Genomic DNA, 10,080 nt, shown 5'->3' on the forward strand with positions numbered 1-10,080 from the left:
ACGTATGATGCGCAGCCCCTTCAACTACAACAAAATTGCTGCACTAATTAACTTCTTGGAAGCTTTTTCGCACCTTCTACGTCAAGATACCATGTCTGACCCCCCGTCTAGCGACTCTGACAGCGAAAATACGGATGATCTTGACCCGCCAGTTACCAGATCACGCTCCACCGGTCAACATTTTATGCTGGTGTAATCCGAAACCCCTCAACGAGATGCGATACGACCAACTCACCCCACCCAGGGCTTGTGTAAGCTCCCTGATGTCGACGCCGTAACTATAGGATCACATGTGTATTATCGTGTGTATATAGTGTGTATTATAGGATCTCCTGTACATTTTGTATATTTGTATACTCTTCTTTCTTGCACTATTTTTTTTTTCCCCCATCATTTTGGAAATCTGCACAGCACGGGCACTCTGCTTCGCTCAATCTTTTTTTCTTTTTCTTTCTGTAACCGTCGTAGAGGGACGGCGCGGTGTCCCCCCTTGGTAAAACTTGGCTCTCCAGCTTCCTGGATGGGAGCGCTCTCTAGCAACGGCTAGATGGGAGCTATCACTCTCTGGCAGACGGCCAGCAGAGATGCTCCCCGGCGCAGACGGCCCGGGTGGGAGCCTAGGTCTGGACACCAAGCACCCTCGAAAGCGGACGCGCTGCTCTGTCACCTTTCCTTTTCTCACATATATCTATCCAAGAATCTAGGACTCGTGATGGGACAGTATTGTCTTCCACGGTTGTGTCCATTCTGTATGGCTCTTGCAGTCAGATTTTCTTTTACTCAATAAACGGTCTCCGGCACGTCTCCAATACGTTAGAGGTTCTCACGAATATTAACGTGGAGGCGCGTCTGGTCTTTCTGTCTAGCATGGATAGATATTGACGACAGCGAACTGTGGAAGAGAATCAAATGCATTCTTCATGATACAGTACGCCTCTCGAAGGCCAGCAGAATGACCATGACAGAATATATTTTCAGTACATTTTAATTATGTCTAATGTGCAATATTCCGAACCCAAACACACAAAGATTTAGAAGATATATTTTATTTAAAGTGTATGAATAATAACATGTACATAATTTGAATGCAAAATATTTTCAAGTTGCATAATTTAATTGTACATTACCAAGGTAATCTTAGTTTGTGGGTTCAAAATAAACGGTATGTTCAAGTCGTAATATTTATAATAAATGAAAATTTCATGCTGTCACCATAGCATCCTGCCATGACATAATTTTTGTATTTCTCAGTACGGCTGGTTGCAAATCAGTTAATGGTAAAGTGTCTTGTCACCAGCCTCCATCACCGTCCGATTTTCCACATTCTGTCATATGTTGTTGCACAAATGTAGTCAATTTATCTATGTATTTCTTACCCTTAAAAAATTGTGTAACGTGCAAATGGCGAGGATTATGTAATTGATATTCTCAGCCTTCATATTTATAGGCGCTTGGAGCCTATTTTCAACCATATTTCTAGCACGTGAAAGCCTACAGTTGAAATCTCTTTTGGCATGGTCCAACTCACGCTGGTAATATTGTTTCAAAAAAGTTTACCCCCAAAGAAAAGGCTGCATCTCCCAAAAACATGAAATTTAAATTTTCGACATTTTTGTCGCAGTGGCAATTGCATGCCTGCCAATTGCACAGCTGCTTTCACTGTAATCAAACACTCCTCCATCAATCTTCCATTTTTGCCGACATTAACGAATATGAATTCATAATTTGCATTCACCAGCGCCATCAAGATTAATATAGTGGAAGTTTTTGTAATTAAAATATAATGATCCCTATATGTTTTCCACCTAAGGCACCGCCATAGTTTATGAAGTTCCACTTGCTTCGAAAACCACCAGCTATCTTAAAAAAAAAAACAAGCAAAACAATAAAATGTAATAACCACCTGTACTTCAATTAAAAAATGTTATCTCTTTAAATAGGTAAATTAATAATGCTTCTAACTCATGTAATTACTTTTTTCCTAAAACAACAGTAGAGCTGCCTTATTTTTTGCACTATCAAGTAATTAGAGTTTTTGATACCATCTAAAGGGGCGAAACAATTTATTTTTTCAGGTCCAGCCATGGGCGGAGACAAAGGTGGAGTCGACTGATCTAATGTATATATGAATTGACATCAACATCGTGCCCCTCCCCCAGACTTCCAAGTCTATCTCCGCCTATGGGTCCAGCAAAACCAAAAGAGAAAGAATGAAATTGGTGATGCTGCCCACAGATGTGTTGTCCTATGAGGTTAAAAACATAATAGACATTGATGAACACGAAGCTTTTGGCATAATGGTTGCCAAAAAGGTAAAACGGATGGATCCTCTTCAAGCTATTCACTTAGAATCCGTAATAAATTCAGTACTGAGGAGAGGACTATTAAATACCTTGGACCAACCAAACCAGTGATGTGCGCAATCAAAAATGCAATATCTATAGTACTCCTGCACATTCTTTTCATCTGCCTCAGCTGAACCTAGAGATAATAATCAATTTTTATAAATATTTGATTTTTTTACTACGCCCAGTTTTTTTCTAATAATAACCAATACCTAAAACCAAGAATATATTTTCAATTTTTCAATGTTTTTCATTTATGCTGTAACAAAAATTGTGTTCACGGCTTTTATATTCACTGCATTTTAATTTCCTTTTTTTCACCATATTTAGTCTATTTTCTCGTTTTATTTTTATTACTGTTGCTCCCTTCCGTAGTAGGAACTCGATGGATCCCACGGGTAAAGTCACGTGATCTCTAGTTTCATTGGCCTTGAATCCCCCCACCCATGGAAAAATATCACAATGACCATATATCCGTGATATTTTTTTTACCGTATTTTCACGTAATTTTGGCCATCCGATTTTTTTGTGAAAGTATTCTGTTATTTCCGTATTTTAAATGAAGGGAACTTCAATTTTTAATTTTTATTGAAATCACGGATTAAAATTTTTGCTATTTATAAATTATCTTATAATTGTGACTATAAATAAGAATATTCATCTTTTACATTTTACACGTCCCCTCCTAACGTTTTATTTTGTCGAAATTCATTCTAATCCACTGCAATTTGCAGTAGCGTTTAATTTCTCACCATCGGTGATTTTTTAGTGATTTTAATAATAATTGGCTTTAACGTGACAAGAAAAAAAACAAGTCTTGTATCAATTTTATATGGACATTTATTTTGGCGCATCTTGACCTAGATGGTCTTTGCGCCAAAAAAATCAAAATCCAATCCAATAATGATTGGCGATATCCTGTATTTTATTTGAGAAAATATGGTCAACTTGTATCATCGCATTCTCTTTTTTTCGCTTATGATCAGAAAATAGTCTCTGTTGCCGAAAGCCCTGTAAAATCCTTATTGTATATAAGCTATATTCTTTCCTCTCCTTGAACACAGTAGCGTTTATGCAACATCGTCTCATGCAGTGTCTCGTTTTCTGACTCCCGTGTTTGTGCTGATCATCTGTTATAAAGAATCCGTAACAGAGCTCTACGCGGTGATCACAAACGTTCTTTTATTGCTCCAAATCTTTAATTAGCTGCGTCTTTTGCATTGAGAATATATATTTTTCCCAATTGCGGTAATTGAATCTCATTTTACGCGACTGCGGTAATTGGATCTCATTTTACCACTGCGGTAATTGAATCTCATCTCCCGTGTGGCCAGTGGACATTTAAATGGATAACAAACACTTTGACATGTGCAGCAACGATGGTACTAACAGTAGTAACGTGCGGTGCGATGAAGTAGAAGAGCTTCCAAAGTGGCAGACGTGTGTTCCGGTTATGACCGTGGCCGAGAAGGACACGTTGAAACATCGTATCTTCCTTGCAGCACGAGATGGCATGGCGACTTTGATGTACACCCTATTGAAAAGAGTTACGTCCAAGATGGAAGAAAAGGAATTGGTCCAATCCATGGTCCATGATGATGGCTACGACTGCTCGCCTTTGATCATCGCTGCCCTAAATGGACACTTGGACGTCGTCAAGACATTACTACGCCATTTCCAGCCGGACGTCGAAGAGGAAGGTACTGTACTGGTGAATAATTCTTTGAGAAGTGGTGCTACTGCACTCTGGTGTGCTGCTATTGCTGGAAACTTTAAAGTCGTTGAATGTCTGATCAGCCATGGTGCTGATGTCAATCACTCTACCTTCACGAACTCCACACCGCTCCGTGCTGCATGTTTTAATGGCCGGTTGGATATCGTTCGATACCTCGTTGAACATGGTGCGGATGTTCATGCTGCGAACAAGTACAATAACACATGTTTAATGATATCAGCGTTCCGAGGGCATTTAAACGTGGTTAAGTATCTGATCAGTCAGAATATAGATCTTGATGCTAGCGCTCAGTGTGGTGCGACGTGTCTGCATTTCGCTGCTGAATATGGTCATTTGGATATAGTCAAAGAGCTTCTGAAAAGTGGGGTGAAGATAACGAAGGATAAAATCGGTATGACTCCGCTTTTAGCCGCTGCTGAAAAGACAAAATCGAACGTTGTGGAATATTTCATGGATTCGTCTTCGTTCTCGAATGTGGAATGTATTGAAGCATTAGAACTCCTTGGAGCTTCGTTCGCAAATGATAAAGATCACTATAGCTTGGAGAAAGCTTTTTATTATATGGAATGGGCAATGACGTTACGATCGGTGGATACGGATCTTTTTTTGCCTAAGAAGTGTCTCCCACCGATGTCGCCTTATGACAACAGAATTGAGTGTCAAACTATGGAAGATTTGCAGTCGATCCGCCATGACGCGAACGCGTTGCATATGGAATCACTTATCATTCGAGAAAGAATACTCGGCCGTAATAACCCAGAACTGCCTTATCCCATAATATTTCGAGGCGCATTACTCGCAGATGCGGGCCAGTTTAATCGGTGTATTAATCTGTGGCTCCATGCTCTTAGGTTGAAGCATAGTAATGGAATGCCAGTCACGCAGGATCTCCTTCGTTTCGCCAAAGTTTTCTTTCAGATGCTTTACATAGGACAAGATGTGTTATTACATCATCTCCAGGATATACTAACGGCTGCAGTGGAAGAAATCGAGAATAATATTCAGTTCACTGGTTGTGATAGTGCAGATGTATGCACAAATGATGTTGAAAAACCGAGCGATAACGTACATTCGATCTTATACCTCTTAGTCGTTGGTACAAAGATAATAAAGAAATACCAACCTGAAGAAGAGCACAAATTTTACGAGCTGGTGTACAGAATCAATAGGCTCAAGCTGGCAACGCAAAACGGATCGACTCTCCTTCATCTAGCTGTGAATATCAACACTCCGGTCGCCGATTTCCACACGAGAAACATTTGTGAATTCCCGTGTGAAGCTACTACCAAAATGTTGATCCAGTGTGGGGCTGATGTAAATGCTTTTGATACCGCAGGGAACACGCCTCTACATATCATAGCGGCGCACCCGAATCCTCTAGTCGATTTCAATATCGTGCATTCTATCATCACTCTGCTGGTTGACGCCGGTACCCATGTTGACTGCGTCAACAACAAGGGGGAAACACCAGCAGATGTTACTATGGGCGTCACAAAAATCATATTCAAAGCCCATTACAGCTTCAGTCTGAAATGTCTGGCGGCGAAGGCTGTTCAGAAATATAAGTTACCATATGAGAAGGTTATACCGAGATCACTGATTTCATTCACCGATATGCACGGTGCTCCCAGGAAGTAAATTATTCACCTATACCAAATTTTTTGTTTTTGTTTTTCATGAAACACATCGAAATTGTAGGCCTTTTTAAATGTGTTAGACAAAGCTTGAGAGGGCATGCCAAGTCGACACGACCTCTAGAAAACTGGTATTGTCACCTAAAGTTTTCCTTATGTTAAATTGGTGTTTATTAACACTTTCACTGCGGGGCCTAATAGACAACTTTATCCCTATTGCTAGCTAAGATTAAAACTAGTTTTGTTAATGACGCCATCAGCAGTGAACGTGTCAACCAGTCATCTGGCCACGACAGCATATGCATTCTTCAATTATTATAATTTTTTTTTTGTTTAAGAACATGATGTGAAGTCACTTTCACTGTATTCACAATATATTTTATTAGCTTCAAAAGGAGAAATTAATTAGAGCCAGATGACTGGTTAATGACAAAATTTTCTGATTTCCTGACAGTCTTTTAACGTAGGAAAAATATAAAAAAAACATTAATTGTTCTTAGTAAATAGAGCTGTAAAGAAATTGAAGCCGAAAAATAGGACATATCCGGACAATAAGCCTTAACACATCTTTCGGAGTAAAAATTATTACAAGACCGGGTCTCTCTTATTAATGGGAAAACACGGTAGGGTAGAGAGTTACAACCTATCCCTTAATCTGATATTTTATAATCATAGGATCGTTCAACGTGAAAATTGTGGTCTGGTATTTTCGGTTATAAAAGTTTCCAGGAACAGTGCAAACTAAAATTTAAAAAATAACATCGACTACTATTTATGTGCATTAATAAGATTTTTAAAATCTTTCTCACATTGAATTGGTGAAGCAGATTTTATGAACGTATCATATATACATTTTTTCTCGATTGGAAATTTTAGTATGAACTAATGACTGATCGAAAAGTTCGTTTACACATGAAAATATCATACATTATGATACAGTGAAACTTCTCTAATACAGCCACGCAACATTCTATAAAAACAGTGGCTGTCGAATTGAAGTTGGAAGACGGGGGCGGGGGGAGACATTTTAGTGTGGCGGCGTGTCAAAGTAATGTTATGCTGAATTTATTTATAATGCCAAAAAACAGTTACATACTGTATACGTATCTGTATTATCAGTGATCTGTTCTCACTATTTATTGTTCTGTGTCTGCGTGCTAAAAAATTTAGGAACTTTCACATCCTGTACCGATTCAGCGAAGATCACAGGTTCTTGTTTCCCCTGTCCACACTCTAATTAGCTATGATTAACCGTATAGCATCAGCTTTTGTCATCCTATTTATGAATGTTGCCAACCTGATAGTGACTCATGAATAGAAAATCTGATTCGACAAAACTTTTTTGTCAACTCGTGTTTTAAGGAGGAGGCTTCGGACAGGTTGGCCGCTAACTACATGTAGAGATGGCCGCGGAATGGGGTGGGTTTTGTCACGTGATTTATGGAGCACATTGTCCATTTCAAGGAGAGGTGGCCGCCTATAGAAGTTTTGCTGTGTTTTGAATATGAATATTGATATACTTAATCAACAAACTCTCTGAGTGCTTTGCTCATAATTGTTATCGTAATGAGTGAAATGGGGAAAAATATATGTATCTCTCAATATTAATCTCGTTTGTCATTTACTTGTAATACACATCACCTGTGAGTTCAATTGATTTGTGTTAGTTTAAAATCATTCCATATTTGTGAGGTTTGGGCTAATATCCTACCCCAAATACAAGGTATTTAATTTTTTTTCGTGTGTAAGGGTTTTACTGTTGAAAAGTAAAATAATATACTTTGTATAACTATCACATTTTCAAGTTTATGAAAGGGTAGTTCTCGTAGCGTTGAACCATATTATTTTGACCGTGTTGTTATATTTTATTTCTTCTCACCTTTGTAAAAATTTAGCATTTTATTAAAATTATAACACTAAAAGTTCGGAGTAGCCATCATTCTATCATTTGAAACATTTTGCAATAGCAAGTTTATTATGTATAGGGTTAGGCAGAAAGTCTGTGAAAAGTTTTAAATCCCAACGAAGAAAAATTACCATATTGAGTATTGTGAGCGAAATTAAAAGAAAGTTAGGCAGTGTCCAACACTGCCGCAGTTATTTTTGTGAGAACGTCAGTCGTTTATCGTGAATTTCAGTTATAATTTTTTATATTCCTGAAACACAGGAACTACCTTCGTCTAGCACCAAAGGAAGATCAGGTGCTAGACGAAGGTAAAATATATATATTTTTAAACAAGATAGTGGACCTAACAGCAAAAAAAAAAAAAAAGGCTGACTACCTTCTGGTGCTACAATTATTTCAATTACTAATAAAAATACACTTATATATAAACACCACTTGAACCTCGTCCAGATATTCATCTAATTTCTTACACGTGAAGCGTACGTGTTGTGAACCTAATAAGAAGTTTGTTTCTGAGGAATGCTTGTTGTGTGTTGAAATAGTCCTGTTATGTCTCTTCCTAATGCGGAAACAAACAACTTCGCTGGTTTATTTTTGCTTGACGGGTCATGCAGGGCCCTAGCCTGACTTTTGGCGGGCGAGCATTCCAGCCTTTTCACGGGGCCCTCCCTCTATAGTTTATTTACAAAGTGAAAAAACCAAAAAAATGACAACGGGCATGAATTTTAAATGTTGAAGGTCTGATTGCTGTCACTGTGTCGAGACTTTTTAACTGTAAAAACACACCGTTCGAAGGGTGTAAGTGTAAGATGGCTATTAAATATTGTTCCCAATTCTTCATTTATGTGAGGTATACACAGAGTTGAAAGAATGTTTCGCCTCAAATTACTGGCAAACCGTTAGTTATAAAAACATACTTTCAATTTATGTTTACCAGATGTCCTCATACGTTTAGGATAATTTTACTTTTCGTACTCATTTTAAGTTTTCTGGAATTATGTGACCAACCGCCTTCGAAATTTCCAGAATACAAGAGCTCAAGTTGCCTTCAAGCAGTGCATGCAGATGCTATTCTGCCCATCCAGGCGTGATTTTTTACTGAAAGTTTTGATCTGTGATGGCCAACCTAGTGTTCGCAGACGCCAAGCATGCTTAAAATATAAGAATTGATATTTGAAAGGATATCGATCAACCAGAGGAAACGCATGCTGAGTTACCTCGGTTAGTAGAGACGATCTTTGGATATTTTAAGAAAAAAAATTAATCCAAACCCCGACACAAAAACAAAGCAGTTATTAATTATGTACTGCGGACACACAACGGTAGTAACACCATCCTTATACGTAACGAGTTGCACTGTGCTCGCTCAAACTTTAAATGGCCACATGCTATCAGAGAAAAAAGTCGAACCTACGATGCGCAGCTTTTTCCCTTTCACATGTAGGGTCCATGGTGAGACAGTTTCAGTACAGCACAACATAGTTTTGTTATCCATTCAGACTGTCGCCGCTAGGACCGGCCAAATGAGCTTCGTTTACATCAGTGAGGGACCCCCAGGTGGGCCAGCACCTCTTAGAGATAGGCCTTCGCAGGCTGTTCGTAACTTCAGCAAGTAATCCATTTTCCTTCAGAATTACTCAGGAAGAAACTCCCTGCTCGTACCAATATCATCGTTGTGCAGAAAACAAACGATCGAGCTCAGAATTGGCGATCCTATGCGGTATTTGTGAACCAATCAGGAAGAAAGGAAATAGGATGCTATAGTTTGAAATGTGAGAAATTTGCTAGCTCTGGTCTTAATGACGTTGCAGATGATCTTGGGCCTTCGAGGAGGTGCTAGGTGGCTCGGCTTGTCTCGTTTTGTAGTCTATTTATTTGCCGGCCAATGCATGACGGGCTCTGCGTGGCTCGTACTTCATTCATATCGGCACTGTACAACGTTTATCTTGCATTTCCCGGTTCTTTATCATTTTTACACCAGTAAACATTGGATGGATGACAGTAATGAATGAAACAAGGCTTTAATTAAACTATAACATTTATTCAATTATCTATTAGTAGTACATTTTAACAAACAATTATCACATTTAACCTTTTCTCTCAATATTACAACGAAACAATAAAACTGAACGATCTCACCGCCGTGTCCAGGTATTCACGTATCAGTTCACATTGTCCACAAGACACCCCAAGATGTGTTCACGGCAGAAGACTCCCCGGCACCAAATTTAGACGGGTTTGGTGTCTCGAAACACGCGTTGAGGCCACTACGTAGGAAACTGGAGGCGGACGTCCAAGGGTAGCCGGTCTGGCCACTAACCAATCAACAGGAGACGGGATCGCCACAGGAAATCAGACGATGAGACGGGTGAGGTGCCAAGGGCACACCTTTCCAATTTTAGCTCATAGTTTTGAGAGACGATCTGGCTCACACCTCAGAAGGGCGTGACGCCTTAGTGA

The 10,080-nt window shown here is 39.1% G+C and overlaps 1 pseudogene; it reads left to right on the forward strand.

The window, feature by feature from the left end:
• Positions 1-3,690: 3,690 nt before the first annotated feature.
• Positions 3,691-5,718, forward strand: LOC149074096 (protein fem-1 homolog B pseudogene; annotated as a pseudogene).
• The last annotated feature ends 4,362 nt before the right edge of the window (positions 5,719-10,080 follow it).

Source organism: Pholcus phalangioides, unplaced genomic scaffold, assembly GCF_987345545.1.
Source record: "Pholcus phalangioides strain wild (caught in Gottingen) unplaced genomic scaffold, Ppha-v1.0 ptg000017l_1, whole genome shotgun sequence".
Lineage (NCBI taxonomy): Eukaryota > Metazoa > Arthropoda > Arachnida > Araneae > Pholcidae > Pholcus > Pholcus phalangioides.